The sequence below is a fragment of the Piliocolobus tephrosceles genome, chromosome 14 (genome assembly GCF_002776525.5).
Source record: "Piliocolobus tephrosceles isolate RC106 chromosome 14, ASM277652v3, whole genome shotgun sequence".
Classification (NCBI taxonomy): domain Eukaryota; kingdom Metazoa; phylum Chordata; class Mammalia; order Primates; family Cercopithecidae; genus Piliocolobus; species Piliocolobus tephrosceles.
Window position 1 is genome coordinate 32957109 of NC_045447.1, and position 16459 is coordinate 32973567.

The window sequence follows — 16459 nt, forward strand, 5'->3', positions numbered from 1 at the left end:
AAATGTTGAAGACAAACTCATTTCTGTGATGTACTGTGCCCTAAGTTGATGAGGCAACTTTCTTGTGATGAGTTAAAACCCTAAAATGTTCACTTATTTTTGCAATTCATTAAATTGTGTCTGATTGCTATGGTCCCTGGGTTCATGCTCAAGGACAAATAGTAACCAAAATGAAGAACCTACAACTTGTTCTTCCTAAAGCCAAAAAGTCTCCAGGGAAGAAGCAAACCTGAAATGTGACTCAAATGAAACCAAGCCCACATAAAAGAGGCTTTGGGAGCATAGAGGAAAGAGGATGGAAGAGTAGAAAATAGACTTAGGTTCAAGTGACTGTGTGATCTCAGGCATGTTACCAGTCACCAACTCTCCAAGCCCCATCTGTAAAATAGAACTAAAGATACCTCTGTTCTGGGGTTAATGTATTAATGAAATAGCTATTATGAAAGTTCCTGTCTCACTTTCAGGTATGAAGTAATGCTCAGTAATTGCTGGTTTCATTCCTTACTTCTCTGTCTATGGGATTGATGTGAAGATCAAATGAGATTATTGGGGATGGATTAAAGTGCCATTTACATGTGGGATTGTTGTAAAAAGGAAAAGTTGAAATATAAAAAAGGAAAGGAATGTAAAGAACAAGGGAACAGATTTCAAAGAGATGTCTGCACTTCCATGTTCACTGCAGCATTAATCACAATAGCCAAGACATGGAAGCAACCTAAATGCCCATCCACGAGTAAATGGATAAAGAAAATGTGTTATATAAATATGATGGAGTATTATTCAGCCCTGAAAAGGAAATTCTGCCATTTGTGACAACATGGATGAATCTGGAGAACATTACGGTTAGTGAAATAAGTCAGATACAGAAGGACAAATACTACATGATACAATTTACATAATAAATCTGAAATAGTCCAAATCAGAAGCAGAGTGGACGGGTGGTTGCCAGTATCTGGAAGACTAGGAGATAATAAAGTATATGAAGTTTCAATTATACAAGATCAATAAATCCTAGAGATCTACTTTACAACATAGTGCCTATAATTAACAATATCTTATGTTCTTAAAAATTTGCTAAGATGATAGATCTTAAGTGTTCTTGCCACAAAAATTAATAATTGAAGGTGATGAATAGGTTTATGGCACAGATTGTGGTTATGGTTTCATGGATGTATATTTATATCCAAACTCATCAAGTTGTAAGATTAAATGTGTACAGTTTTTTATATGGCAATCCTATCTCAATAAAGTCTTTAAAAAATAGGGGAAAATGTGATAAGGGATACACAGCAACCCTCTGTACTATCTTGCAACTTTTCTTGCTACTTTTCTGTGAATATAAAATTATTCCAAAATTTAAAAAGAAAAAGACCAAGGACCTGCCCCCCAGAGAATCCTTCTGGGTCTGATCTGGATGTTGCCCAGTTCTTTGTGATAGATTCAAACTGCTGGCAGACTCCTCAAGGAGAGAGAGAAAAAACATACACCATGTCCTTATATATATAGCCCATAAGAGACTGCAGGGAAAATCAATGGAAAAAATGCCAAAATCCTAGGCCATACCATTACTCATTCAACAAATATTTATTGAGTACCTACCATGTGCCAGACACTGTTCTAGAGTTGTGAATAAAACAATGAACAAATGCAAAGATTTCTGCCCAAGTTGAACTTATATTTTAGTGGAGAAAGAGGAGCAAAATATTTAAGTGAGCACCATAAGTGCTATGATAGATGAGAAAAAGTAGAAAATGACTGAAAACATTAGGTTTTGTGATTTTTAAGTCGGGTCATCAGGGAAGCTCCTACGAAGAACATCAAGATTTTAAAGGAATTGAGTAAAAAGAATACTGGAGAGAGATCCAGAAAAAGCCTGCAAAGACCCTAAGGCAAGAGAATGCCTGTGAAGTCCAACGAAGAGCAAGGCACCCAATATGTATGGAATAGAGGGATCAAAGGAGAGAGTAAGGGCAGGCAAAATCAGATAGGGGGCCAGATCATGGATGATCTTGAGGGCTCTCCTAAGGAGTTTAGCTTCACTTGGTAAGGAGTAGGAAGCCATTGGAGGGTTTTGAGCAGAGGAGTGAGATTATCTAGCTTATACCTTAACAGAATCACTCTGGTTGCTGTATTTAGGAACAACGGCAGAAGCAAGAAGGTAAGTTGGGAGCACATTGCCATTTGCCCTCATGGGAAAGATGGAATATGGTAGAATTAGTTATTTATTCAATGTTACAGCAGAGTCCATAAAGGAAAAGAAAATGCCTATAGTGTAATTCTCTAAAATGATTGTACCCCCAGAAAACCTGCCATCACTCAAAAACTGGTGAGGAGTGGGGAAAGGAGGGAGTTCTGCAAAGAAGTCCATCATTTAATTTCTAGATTACTGTTTGCCCCTGAGATATATATTTGTTATCTATAAGTGGGTAATCTACATAACCTACCAGATACTTTGAAGTAGAGATTCCTTAGTAATAGTGGAAATTTACCCTCAAGTTTTTGCAGTCAAGCTCTGAATGTTTTTCAATCATCAAAGCATTTTAACTAAAAAGAGAAGAAGAAACAAAATTCTTTCAATGACATGGTATTCTGACTTGTTTTGCAACTAAGTTCTCAAATGTGGAGACAAAAAAGTGGAGAAACCAAATTCATCACTGGTAGAAATAATGGTCAGGCACCCTGAATAGCTGAAATATTCTGCAGGGCAGGAGGGATATAGGGTGAAAGGAATCCTAGCTTGGAAAAATTAGGTCTAGGAGATAGACAGTTTTCCAGGCTGAAAGATCTCAGGGACAATCAAAATCCAGATGTACAAAGGAACTAGATGCATTGGTTACAAAGAGGTTGGGAGCAGAGGACAGACACTGTTGGAAAATTGTTCAGGCAGGAAGTGCCAGGAAAGAGAAAGGTTCAATAGAGAGGATTTCTCTGTATGGAAGACCAACAGAGTTTCACCACTCAGATGCATGGGGTCTACTCTGAAGGTAGTCCAGTCTGAACCTGTGGGTAGGGCTAGAGAATCTAGGAGAAGCAAAAAGGTCTTATTTCCTCCATGACTAACAGATCCGTCGGGGAGAGCTCTTTTTTGTGGCTTGTGAGGTTATACCATACCGATAGAGGACTGTGAAGCTAAACAGAGCTGACAGTTAGAAGTCTGAAATTTTTATCAAGCTGAATTGAACACTGCAACTCCCTGTTCACACCTGAATTCCTTTATCTGGTTACAAAACTATTTTTAGACTACCAATGACTGACAAAGCAAGCACAATGGTTTGCTTTCCATAAAAATAAATAAATTAAAAATTAAAAAATAAAACCGATAACAAATGAGAAATAAGGCATAAGCCTCAGGGGCCCAAGGGCATTTATGGCTAAATCATAAAATCTTTAATGGGGACAGAAGTAGAGGTGATGATATAAAGTAACCAACAACAAAAAAGAGTAAGTTCATTCAGACAATATAAAAAAGTAAAAAACAGATACTTCAGAGTCTACAGTTTGACTCCCTGGGTTAAAAACCTCAGCCTGTCACTCACTAGTTTTTCATTGTTTTTTGAGACTGAGTTTCACTCTTGTTGCCTAGGCTGGAGTTCAATGGCACCATCTCGGCTCACCGCAACCTCTGCCTCCCGGGTTCAAATGATTCTCCTGCTTCAGGCTCCCGAGTAGCTGGGATTACAGGCATGCATCACCAAGCCTGGCTAATTTTGTATTTTTAATAGAGATGGGTTAGCTCCATGTTGGTCAGGCTGGTCTCGAACTCCTGACCTCAGGTGATCTGCCTGCCTTGGCCTCCCAAAGTGCTGGGATTACAGGTGTGAGCCACCATGCCTGGCCTCTAGTTTGTTTTTTATTGTTTGTTTGTTTGTTTTTACCCTAGATATATCACTAAACTTCTCTGAATCTGTTTCCTCAACTGTAAAATGGTAATAACTTAAAAGAGGTCACTAATTATGATATATAAAGCATATAGCACAGTGTTCAATAAATTTTCACTTCCTTTCATCTTAGTACATATGGATTTGATCATGATATAGTCAAAGATTAAAACTGCAAAACTACAAATGACTATGTAATTTGGTTAATCACTATAGCTGATTTAATTAGTAATAACTTCACCTTGGGTCCCTTACTAATTCATCTTTAAATGAACCACAAAATTTCCCACAGTTCATTATTTTAATAAACATTTGTTGAAATTGCACTACAAATCATGTATCACATGAGACACTATGCAAGGCAGAACAATGTTTCGATCTTCTGTAAGCCAACATCTTAGAGGCACATAAACAAAATAACCACCACACTGTGATAATCATTATCACAGAAAATTATACCATGAGTGTCCAAAAGAAGGAATAACTCTACCTGAGGAAAAATACTAGCCAACACTGACTAAGCACTTACTATGCGCCAGACAATATTTTTAACACTTCACATGCACCAACTCATTAAGCATTACAACACCGCTATGAAATTAGTTACTATGATTATTTCATTTTGCATTTCAGGAAACTGAGGCATGGGAAGTCAAGTCACTTATCTGTAGCTAATAACAGACATGGTCAGGATTTGAATCCAGACATTCTGGCTCCAGAACCCACATTCCAAACTCTATAGTGTACTGTGGATACTGAGGATGCTTTATAGGGAAGGTAACATAGGAAGCAGGACTTGTAGGATAAGCAGTTTGCAAGCCAGAGGAGGGAATCAGTACGGAGGGAACATATGTCAAACTGTGGAAACTCAGTATTTGAAGGTAATTTAGCAATGCATACAGCCAAAATGGGGAACAGGTGAAAAACTGAAAGAAGCCAAAGCTGATAAAGTTGCCTGTTAAGCCTCCCAATATTTCCTCTCCATTATTCTATGAGACTTGGATTCCTTCCAATGGTGACAAAGTCCATGTTCCGCCTCTTTCTTTGGCCTCCTTTAATTCAACAGCTAGACTTATAGGCTCATCAGAACAAATATCCTGTGAGGGATAGTGATGGACTTACCTGCTTTGAATAAATAAGATGCTTAAAAATACAAACTATTTAATGCTATTTGGATGACCTCTCAACACTAAGTATTTAAAAATGATTTTAGGTGTTTGGTCATGTGACTAAGATGGCTAATATTTTTGCCATACCAGAAGAGGCCACACTATAATTTATTCATTATCTTAATGGAAAACTCTTCTAATTGTCCATGTGTTTTATGAGGGATGGAAGTGTCATGGAAATAAGGGAGATGCTTGCCTTAATGAACTTTAGAAACCCTAGATTCTAGGAGATCCCTAAAAAGGGAAATTACAAGGATGCAAGCATTAGCTTTCTCAAAGTGCTTGCATCAGCCAATGTTTGCCTTTTGGTAAATTGCTACCAAGAAAGGCTGTGGGAATAGAGCAAATAATATGATGTGAGGCAAAGTATTTGGAACTGTTGGATAAATCACACGCCTGGATAGCACCCAGGACGGCCCGACATCAGTCTTGGCTCATGAGACATCAAGGTGAGAACATCCGTTCTGAAAAACAGTCATAAAGAGTTTAAAGAAAGAGCCATAGACCACTTACTAAAACAGCTTGTTCTCACAGGAAGACAGGGACTGTGGAAACAATTCTAGAGATAATTAACATTGAAAGAAGGGTTTATGTTAGAGCACATAAAACTTGAGTTTGTTATATAAGCAAAAAAAAGGGCACTAGGAGAGGACAACTTGAAAATACATGACAGAATGAGGATAAGAGATCAAGCAAAACCATAAAGACGACGGGAAGAGGGGCTCAGAATTTGCAGCTTGGAGATGGTGGATGGAAAGGGAATAAGGAGACAACTTTCCCTGATATGGCAAAAGAGAGATATATGGTGATTCATGAAGGTAAATAAAAGAGGGTTGGGCTGCTTCATGGCTTCATACGCTTAGTGAAAACAAGTCTCCTAGTTTGACTCAGGGAAACTGACACCCATCCTTGTTTCTGTCTCACTTTCCACATCAACCCATCACCTGGTTCTGCCGGTCCTATCCCCAGAGTACGTCTAACAACAGAGCCACCTTTCTCCATCCCCAGCACCGCCGCCGCTGCCACCACCACAGTCCAAGTCACAATTATCTCTAGAACGGAGTCCTGCATAAGTTTTCCAGTTGTTCCCATGTCTCTATTTACCCCCAATCCATTCTCCACATATCTGCCAGAAAGAGATTCCAAAAGTGAAAATTAACTCCACTTCCCTATGGCCTTTTGAATACAATACAAATCCCTTAATCTGCCAAAACTGTCTTAGATCTGACTCAGCTTTCTTCTCCAGCCCTATCACATGCCATTCTCTTCCTCCATCTGTGGTCTAGCCATATTGACCTTTCCAATTTCAAACACACTTAGGCCTGTCTCCATCCTACTTGTTCTCACTGAAATGCTCCTTCCTGGCTCTTTCATTTATTTATGTCAGTATGAAGGGCTTCTTCTCTTTCCTGAAGCCTCAAACTAAATGCCTTCTTCTCAAAGGAGCTCTCAAAGACCAGTTTGTCTATGAAAATACCATGACTGCTGCCCTAAAGCAAGGAGTTAGTGGTTAATAAGGTAGACTAAGGACACTGATTTCAAAGCCTAGCTCCCTCACTTGTGTGACCTCTAGGCAAGTGAACTTAACTGTTCTGTAACTCAATTTTCCACCATAAGACGGAAAAAACATAACATAGTCAGAAGCTGGTCGGAAGGATTAAAAGAATCAATAAGCATAAACGACCTATAGTAGTATCTGGTCCATATAAATGTTCAGTATGCACTTTTTATCATCACAGCACTCTCTTCACTTCCTTCTAACACTTTAATCAGTATTTTTGTGTTTATGTTTATTATCTGGCTTATCCACTATTTCATAAGCTCCAGGAAAATAGAGAACTGGTCCATATCCCCAATACCTATGAGAATGCCAGCTGTTCAGTCAATATTTGATGAAAGAACGACTTTATAGCATATCCACCTCAGTGTATAGGCTTTGAGAAGGCCGAAACTATTCCTGAGAAAAAAAAAGCTAAATTCACTAACCATAGTAACTGTGCTAGCTAAGAATGTCCAAAAGGACAAGACACGTCTCTTAGAACACAGAGTGGTTCCCAAGCTTGAAGGCATTGTAAGTATATTAGTCCATTCTCCCACTGCTATAAGGACATACCCAAGACTAGGTAATTTATAAGGGAAATAAGTTTGACTTACAGTTCTGCAGGGCTGGAGAGGCCTCAGGAAACTTCCAATTACAGTGGAAGGAGAAGAGTGAGCGCCCAGCCAAGGGGGAAGCACCTTATAAAACCATCAGCTCTCGTGAGAACTAACTTAGTATCACCAGAACCAGATGAGGGAAACTGCCGCCATGATTCAATTGTTTCCACCTGGTCCCTCCCACAACACGTGGGGATTATAAGACCTACAATTCAAGATGAGATGAGATTTGGGTGGGGACACAGGCAAACCATATCAATAAGGATCAGTAGAAAGCTTATCAGAGTCAGAGTGTATCAGGTGAAAGGATAGAAAGTTGTGGTAAGAGAGAAAGCATCTCAGTTTGGGGTGAAAGTGAGATCAAAATGCAATTATTTTTACCCTCGTGACTATGGTTAGAGGAAAAATGGAGGTGATCAGAGTTGAGAGGACTAAGAAAGGGAGAGAACCAATGTATTAGAAGAGTTATCAGTGTGAAATTTAATCCCTTGAGTATAGGGTGGGAGAGAAGTCAGGAAGTAAATGCCGCGGCAGGTGCTAAGGTCACTAATAAGAGTAAAAGAGGATCCCGAAGGTCAATCAATGACAGCAATGAGGATGCCAAAGAAATGGTCAAAGTGGCCACCTGAGCTCCACAAAGGAAAAAAAAAAAAAAAAAAAAAAAAAAAGATTAACGCGTGTTGGAAGAAAAATCATCCAGAGCAGCAGCAAAGCGTGAGGAGATTGCCAGCACTCCTTCTTGAATTAAAAGCCTCATGAATTAAAAGAAATGGGAGCATCCTGATATAGAGATTAGGAATGGGATAGTCCAGAGGAATATATCAGTGAAGGGGAGAATGTGGTGCATTTTGGGGTCTTAGGTCTGACCAGTGTCAAAGTTGAAGAGATGCTGTGATGTTGTGATAGTCATGACACCCTGAGTTTTGTCCTCTATTCTAAAAGGGCTGGGAAACACTGGCTGATTTTTAATTTTATTCAGATATCTGTACCATTTCTGGTAGAGTGTGATTCAACCACCATAAGCTTGCTTCATGTCTCTGTCTCATTCTCAATCTCTCTCACCATTTTTCTCTGACCCAAAGGTGGGACATAAATGTCTTCCTACAAATTGATGGAAGCATCCTTCCTTTGGGCCTCCCCAGGAGATATCAGGAAGCAAATGGCAAAAATCAAGTTCATATTTAGGTAGAAGAAAACACCAGAGGCTACTGACAACATCATAAATCCCTGGGGAAAACCTCAAGCTGGAGTTTGTCTAAGCAGATTCAGGAATTTGCTATTTTTCTCATCCTTCCTCATGGGCACTGCCTGGACAGCCTCTTCAGATTGGAGCCAAGACTAGAGCCTGCACTGGCCAGATCATGGGGAATATTTGCGAGAAACGCTAGCCCTCAGCCCTCCCTCATTCTGAGCAGTAGGTCAGGTGAATTACTTCAAATACATGCAAGGCCTTTCTGTTACCATGGTAACTGTTCTAAGACCCGTAACAACGTCAATCATAGAAACGGGGAAATCATAACTTGAACCCATCTTGCTGACAAAGATATCTTGAGAAGTAGCCACTGCTCAGTGGCAGACTTTTTGCTTCTCATTTGGGGGAGAATGTTTTGTTTACATCCAATCAGTTATGGGAATAAGGGGAAATGGTGGTTAGTCATTTTCCTTCTGCTTCACTGGGTCTACCTCTGTCTGTATGTTGCTGATATGCTTGTAACTCATTTTCCCTGCTTGAAATTACAGATGGAACAATTCGTTTTTTCACCTCTCTTTCCTGCATAGGTGTAAGCACTTGAAGACAAAATATTGATTTTTTCCATCTACTTAAAAAAAAGAACGGTGTGCTCATTTTCATTACATTATGCCAGTTGTTTTAATTTCTATGTGCCTGTTTTAATGAAGCAATCTCACAATATCTGGAGATGAAGTTCTAATCCTGGGGCCCTGACATAAGATCCAATGTCTTTTGTCTACACTGAGAAATGGAGAAAACATCTCAGTTGACAGATTCTTACATGAATAGAGAAGTTAAGGAGTAATTCTTATTTCTTCCTTTCCTGTTTGTGAAAAATCTACACTCTGAATTCTAAAGTGATATCCCACATAAATAAAATACTAAAATGGCATATTCATGACATCTGGAGCCTACATGATACTTCTTACAAACAAAAAAAAGTATTCTGGCACATTATCATTCAAAATCTGTTGATTATTTGTTTAGTTTTATTTTTTAGTGTACATTGTAGGGCACTCTAGTCCTACATAGTATTTTTATCCTTTCTTTAGAATTCTAAAGAATCTCAAAGCAAGAATATTTCTGTGAGTTTATTAGAGGCTTCAGTTTAGATACCAAATTGTTACAAAACCAATATTTTTTACATTTTTCTTCTTAATAATGTTCTTTGACCCAGAGAGAACTAAAAAATAAGCTATTTGATGTCTAAAATTGCAGAGAAACTGACATTGTGTTCTGAAGGTGTCTTTTCACAAGAAAAATGGAATTTTAAAAAAATGTAATCAAGTTATACAGAGCCTCTCACCCTCAGGTCATCAGTTCAGATTTGTCTGAGGTTGGAAAGTTATACAAAGTTGCAGTGGTTGCTGGGCTCTCAGTGCCCTATAAGAAATGAGTTGGAGGTCCCAGGGGAGGTCACCACTTTGTAGCCGTCATCCCGAAATTGACACCAATGAATTCTTTGGAGAATAACAATTCCAACAGAAGTCCATAGATTTTGCCTAGGAACTCCAACTTGGTCCTAAGCACCCTTAGGCTTGCAAATGTATGTTCGCAAATGTAAGCTCCCCCAAGGAATGGAAGCCACTATTTTTAATAACTCTGGAAAGCCTCTCCACAGTATCCAACTTAATTCTTGCAACTGAGGTGTTGACAATCCTGAGGAGAGTGTAGATGAACAAGGAGGAAAAGCGGGAGGAAGACAACGAGAAGGAGGATTTTTAGAACTAAGCAAACAAAAAAAGAAAGAAATGGAGAGAAAAGGTGAGAAGAGGCAAGGGAAAGTAAAGAAAAAAGGAGGAACAAAAAAGAATGAAGAAAAAGAAAAAGGTCAGGGGAAATAGAGAAAGAAATGAAGAAATAGGATATATGAAATTCTATCATGGAAGTGAGTAGAGATCTCTCCATTCCAACAGAGGTTTTATATTCATTGTTCTCACCACAAGGATCTTTCTTATATAGGAATTTCACTTTTTGTAAATGCTAAATATGATTAAAAATCCAGACTTAATAGTCATCCTCCAAAGAAAGGAAGACACTGGCAAAGACGTTTTTGCATTCCAACCCTATGTATGTGAAAGAACCCAAGGAGGCTCAGGAATTTATGGCCCCCCACAGTTTGCAAGTTGGGGTGCAGATAGGACAAAAACAAAAGATTTAATTGAAAGTCTGGATTAGAAGCTGCAGATGGGTTTTCTCTTCCCCTGTTCCAGTAGAAGACTAGATGTATACCCTATGAAGAGGTTGAAACAGATACTCTGATCTTAGGGTTATTGAGCAGAGCTGAAAAGTGCGATTTCATACTGAAAATGGAAGATTAGGTGAGGTCGACTTACTGAATGCTGAGAAGATCAATCTTCTTACCAAACTCAGCAACAAGAATGCTGGAACCAAGAATATCTACTCTAGAAGGGAGATCAGAAAAGTGATATCTGAAAAAAGTGCTCAACTTGATAGAAAAAAACTAAAGTTGCTCATAGTTGCATTGGTTCTTGCACCCCCTGCCAGATCACCATATAGTGAAACTCACCAGGTAACATCTGCTCACAGAATGATCATTTTCCCCAAGACTGTAGTATCTCACTCTGAGCAAAAAGGCCCCCATCACCAGATATGTGAGGGAAAGCTTCTATTGTGAAAAAGACCAAAACAAAAAGCAGTAAACGAACACAGGAAAGAAAAACAATGCAGACAACCATAGAAAACATCTCCAAAATCTAACTTCTTCACAGAAATAAGAATATTGTCAGGATAAAGTAAGAGTAGGCATATAATTTTTAAAAAACCAATTTATATCATGAGAGATTTTATATTAAAAAATTAAGTAAGCAGAATGAAAATCAGTGAATGACTTGGAAGATAAAGTTGAGGAAAACCTCAAAAAGTGTAAAATAAAGAAAAAGAGATAGAAATTGGTCAGGTAGGCGGGCAGATAAGAAAATTAGAGCCACATCTGGGAGGCCTAGTATACAAATAATAGGACTTTCAGAGAGAAAAAAAAGAAGAAGAAGAAGAAGAGAAATACTAGCGGGTGAGGGGAACTGAGGGTTGTTCTTCCCTTTTCTTGAAAAATAGCACATGTTTTCAAAATAGCTTCGCTGTCCTGTCCTATTGAATCTAAGAAGCCCAACAGCCTTTTTTCATTATTTTCTTCTTCACCCACTTCAGTTCAAATTGGCAATGTTTCTACTCACATAATCCCGTCTCTATTCCTGGCTTCTGTTGTGGTGACTGATTAAATTTATGGTTCACCTTAATACTAATCTCCTTATCAAATGGTTGTTCAGCCACACCCTTGATGTATCAAGGTGTGTCAACAAATGCTTTTACTTTTTGTAATATGTATAGCTGAGGATTTTCTAAGTCCTCAAGTTTTGGTTCCTTTTTGCTTAACGATTCCTTCTTCAGCTTCTCTCTGTCTCTCTCTCTCATTTTACTACAAGCAGTCAAGTGGTTAAGGGGACCCAGTCTGAATCTTCAACATTTTGCTCAGAAATCTCCTCAGTTAAATATCCAGTTTTATCACACATGAATTACACTTCCACAAAACACTAGAACACAGTTTAGTCAAGTTCTTTGCCACTTTATGACCAGGATTGCCTTTCATCCAGTTTCCAATAACTTATTTCTCCTTTCCATCTGAGACCTCACCAGAATGGTTTTTAATATCTACGTTTCTATTAACATGATTATTCTGTTCATGATTATGTAGTATCTAAGAAGACAAAGGCTTTTATCTCCAGTTTTCCTTTATTTTTAAGTCTTCACCAGAATTGCCTTTTAATCATCCTTATTTCCACCAATATTTCCTTTATGGCAATATAGGCTTTTTAGCTTGCTCCTCAAAATGCTTCCAAACTCTACACTTCACCCAGTTCCAAAGCTGCTTACGTAGTGTTAGATATTTGTTACAGCAGCACCCTACTTGCTGGTACCAGTATCTTAGTCTGTTTGGGCTACCATAACAAAATCAGACTGGATGGCTTAAACAACAGTTATGTCCTTCCCTCCCTCCCTCCCTCCCTTCCTTCCTTTCTTTCTTTTTTGACAGTCTCACTCTGTAGTTCAGGCTGGCTGGAGTGCAGTGGCGTGATCTCGGCTTACTACAACCTCCGTCTTCTGGGTCCCGGTTCAAGCAATTATCCTGCCTCAGCCTCCTGAGTAGCTGGGATTACAGGTGTACACCACCATACCCAACTAATTTTTGTATTTTTAGTAGAGATGGGGTTTTGCCATGTTGGCCAGGCTGGTCTTGAATTCTTGCCCTCGTGCTCTGCCCGCCTTGGCCTCCCAAAGTGCTGGGATTACAGGTGTGAGCCACCATGCCTGGCCCCCAGATATTTATTTTCTTACAATTCTAGAGGCTAGAAGTCGCAGAACAAAAGTCAGTTTCTGCGGAGGGATCTCTTCCTGCTTGCAGATGGCTGCCTTCTTATTGTGTTTTCACATGGTGGGGGGGGGGTCTCTTTCTCCTCCTCTTCTCCTAAGGCCACCAGTCCTATGAATTAGGGCCCCACTCTTATGACCTCACTTTACCTTAATTACCTTTAAAGCTCCTGTCTCCAAATACAGTCCTACTGGGAGTTAGGGCTTTCACAAATGAATTGTGTGAGGATGCAATCATTCCATAGCAGGTGACAAGAAGGATGTCACTAAAAGTATGACACTGACTGAGGAATTTGAATATAAGGGAGGAGGTATATATGCCTGGCAAAGAGTTTAGAGATGAATTAGCAATCATTCATAGAAAACAAATTAAACAAACAAAAAAAAAGGATCATTATTAAATGCAGCAAAGTGGAAAAAAAAAGCTGTAATATCCCCAATCTCTCACAAAGAAAATGTAATCATAATATACTATATGACTCATGTATAAAGTGTAAATAATGTTTATTTAGTCATAATTATGTAAACACTGAATCTGCTTTTAGACTTCAGTGCAGATGGTAGAGTTAATCATACTTTTCAATCTCTGGCTTACCAGCATTGGTCTTAGTGCAGCCCCTTTCTTATTTATTTGTGTATCTCTCCTCATATCCATTCCCCCTTAGGCAAACACCCTGATATGTTTCATGTGTATTTCATTTATATGAATTATTTTAAAATGTGTATTATATTATTTGCATACATTTTTAATTTACACGCCGTATCTCTAAATGTTTAATTCTTTTTGTTTTTGTTTTTGTTTTTGTTTTTGGTATTTGAGGTTTTTTTTGTTTTGTTTTTTTGGGTTTTTTTTGCTTTTTTACCCAGCTATTTTTTAAATCTATCCATATTGTTGTTGTATCTTAGTCTGTTTTGTGTTGCTACAACATAATACCACAGACTGGGTAATTTACAATAAACAGAAATTTATTTCTCACAGCTCTGGAGTCTGGGATGTCCAAGATCAATGGGCCAGCATCTGGCAAGGGCCTTCTTGCTACATCATCCCATGGTGGAAGGTGGAAAGGCAAAGGGAAGGCAAGAAAGAGAGCATAAGGAGGCCAAATTCATCCTTTAATAAGGAACTTACTCCCACAAAAACAAACCCACTCCCCTGATAATAGCATTAATCCATTCATTAAGGTGGTGCCCCCATAACGCAAACACCTTCCATTTAGCCCCGCTTCTCAACACTGCTCCATTGAAAACCAAGTTTACAACACATGAACTTTGGATGGGTACATTCAAACCATGGCACTGTGTATACATCTAATTCATTGCTTCTAATTCACAAGAATTCCTTAATGTATATCCACCACATGTATTTACCAGGTCCCTTATTGATCAACAATTAGATTGTCTCCAATTTCCAACTGCCACAAACAAAGTAGGAAATTTCTGTAGGATGAAGATTCTGAAGTGCAATGGAGTTGACTAAGTGGTGGCAGAGTGCTCTCCAGAATTGCTACCCCAATGTACACTTCCATCGTTGTACTTTGCAGTTCCTGTATGATTATCCTATACCTGCCACCCTTAGCACTAACCAGCTTTTCAATTCTGACTTTACTGAGAGGAATAAAGTAATATTTTATATTTTCATTTTTCTAGTCACCAGTGGGTGAGAGTATCTCTTCATCTGCTTGCTAATCATAAGAGATTTTTTATTTTTGAATTACTTGTTCACACCTTTGCCCATGTTTCTCTTCATTCCCTATATTTTCCTTTTGCCTTGCAAGAATTCCTTTTATAGTCTAGAAGCTGATCTCTTTTGGCTTAGGAAACTAAGCAAACAAAAACACAAGACCATTAATAATTCCATGAAAACCAAGTGCACAGGAAAGGAAATTTAATCAAACTGATGACATGACTCAGATGTAAATAATATTTATACAGTCATAATAAGGTAAACACTGAATCTTGACATAAAAAAAAAATGATTATCAGAAGGTGGAAAAAGGGAAAGTGAATGGAAGGAAGATGTAAGGAGTATACAAACTAAATCCTCATATTTTATGGTAAGAATATAATGAATGATAACTTGTATGGCTGAATTGTGTCCCAGAAAAATATATATTAGAGTCCTAACACCCAGGACCTCAGAATGTGACCTTAATTAAAAATAGGATATTTTGCCAGGCATGGTGGCTCACGCCTATAATCCCAACACTTTGGGAGGCCGAGGTGGGTGGATCACCTGAGGTCAGGAGTTCAAGACCAGCCTGGCCAACATGGTGAAATCTTGTCTACTGAAAACAAAAAATTAGCCAGGCATGGTGGCAGCTACTAGTCCCAGCTACTAGGGAGGCTAAGGAGAATAGCTTCAGCCCAAGAGGCAAAGTTTGCAGTGAGCCAAGATTGTGCCACTGCACTTTAGCCTGGGCAACAAGAGCAATACTCTGCCTCAAATAAAAAATAATAATAATAGGATATTTACAGAGGTAATCAAATAAAAACGAGGTCATTAGGTTGGGCTCTAATTTGATATGACTGGTGCCCTTATAAGAAGGGGGAATTTGGGCACAGAGATAGACACACACAGAGACAAGACAGAGAAAGCCCTGTGAAGATGAGGGCAGTAATTGGGTTAATGCATACACAAACTAAGGAACACCAAAGACTGCCAGCAAACCACTGAAAACTAGGGAAGAGGCATGGAACACTCTTCTTCACAGCCCTGGAGGAAACCCACTCTGCTGACAAGTGATTTGGAACTTCTAACCCCCAGACTGTAAGACAATGAACTTCTGTTGTTTAAGCCACCACCCAGTTTGTGGTACTGATGGCAGCAGTGACCCATCTGGAGCAGCTGCTGCATGACACCAGCTGCAGTGGGGAAGGTGCAGTCAAGGCCGCGCGCTCCACAGAGCCAGTGGGAACCCCAGCCCCTTCTGAGATGGAGGGGCTGGAGCCTCACCCTCCCAGGCACAGCAGCAGCTGCCTGGCTGCAGCTGCAGACCCAAGCATCCCTGCATTCTTGGCGGCCTGGGAAGCCCCTCCTGCCCCCACAGGCTCGGAAGTGCCCACTCCCACTGCATGGCCTCTCCCTGCTCCAATTTTGGAGCAAAGCTGTGGCCAAGCCTGGGTGCTGTCATGACCTGGCCAGGTGTGAATGCCCTTGGGGTGGTGCTGACACACCAGCCCCCTGCCACCTCGGCCCCCTCCAAGCTTTGGGCACCAATGGACATGAGAGAAAGGCCAAGGGGAAGCTGAGAGGGGGTTGGTGCAGGCCTGCAGGCACCCCTCAGCATGAACAGCCTGGCACCATGGATGACATATAGATGGTGGCAGGAGGCAGACAGGCTCCTGGGTGGAAAGGGGTAGGTCCCTGGTGAAGCCCCACTTTCAGGCCAGGGATGGCCTGAAGCCTTGGGGCCAGGCTGCCAGTTCTGCAGACTGGAATGAGAATTTATGATGCTTTTTCTGGGCCGACTCACGGACCAATCACCAGGCAACTTCCTCCCCTCTGAAGCCCATAAAAACTGGATTCAGCCAGACTCAGGCAGGCCACCAGACAACCTGCCTGCAGATAGGAGCTACCCACTCTGGGCCTCCTCTCCACTGAGGGCTGTAGAGACATCGGGATGACCTGCCTGTGAATA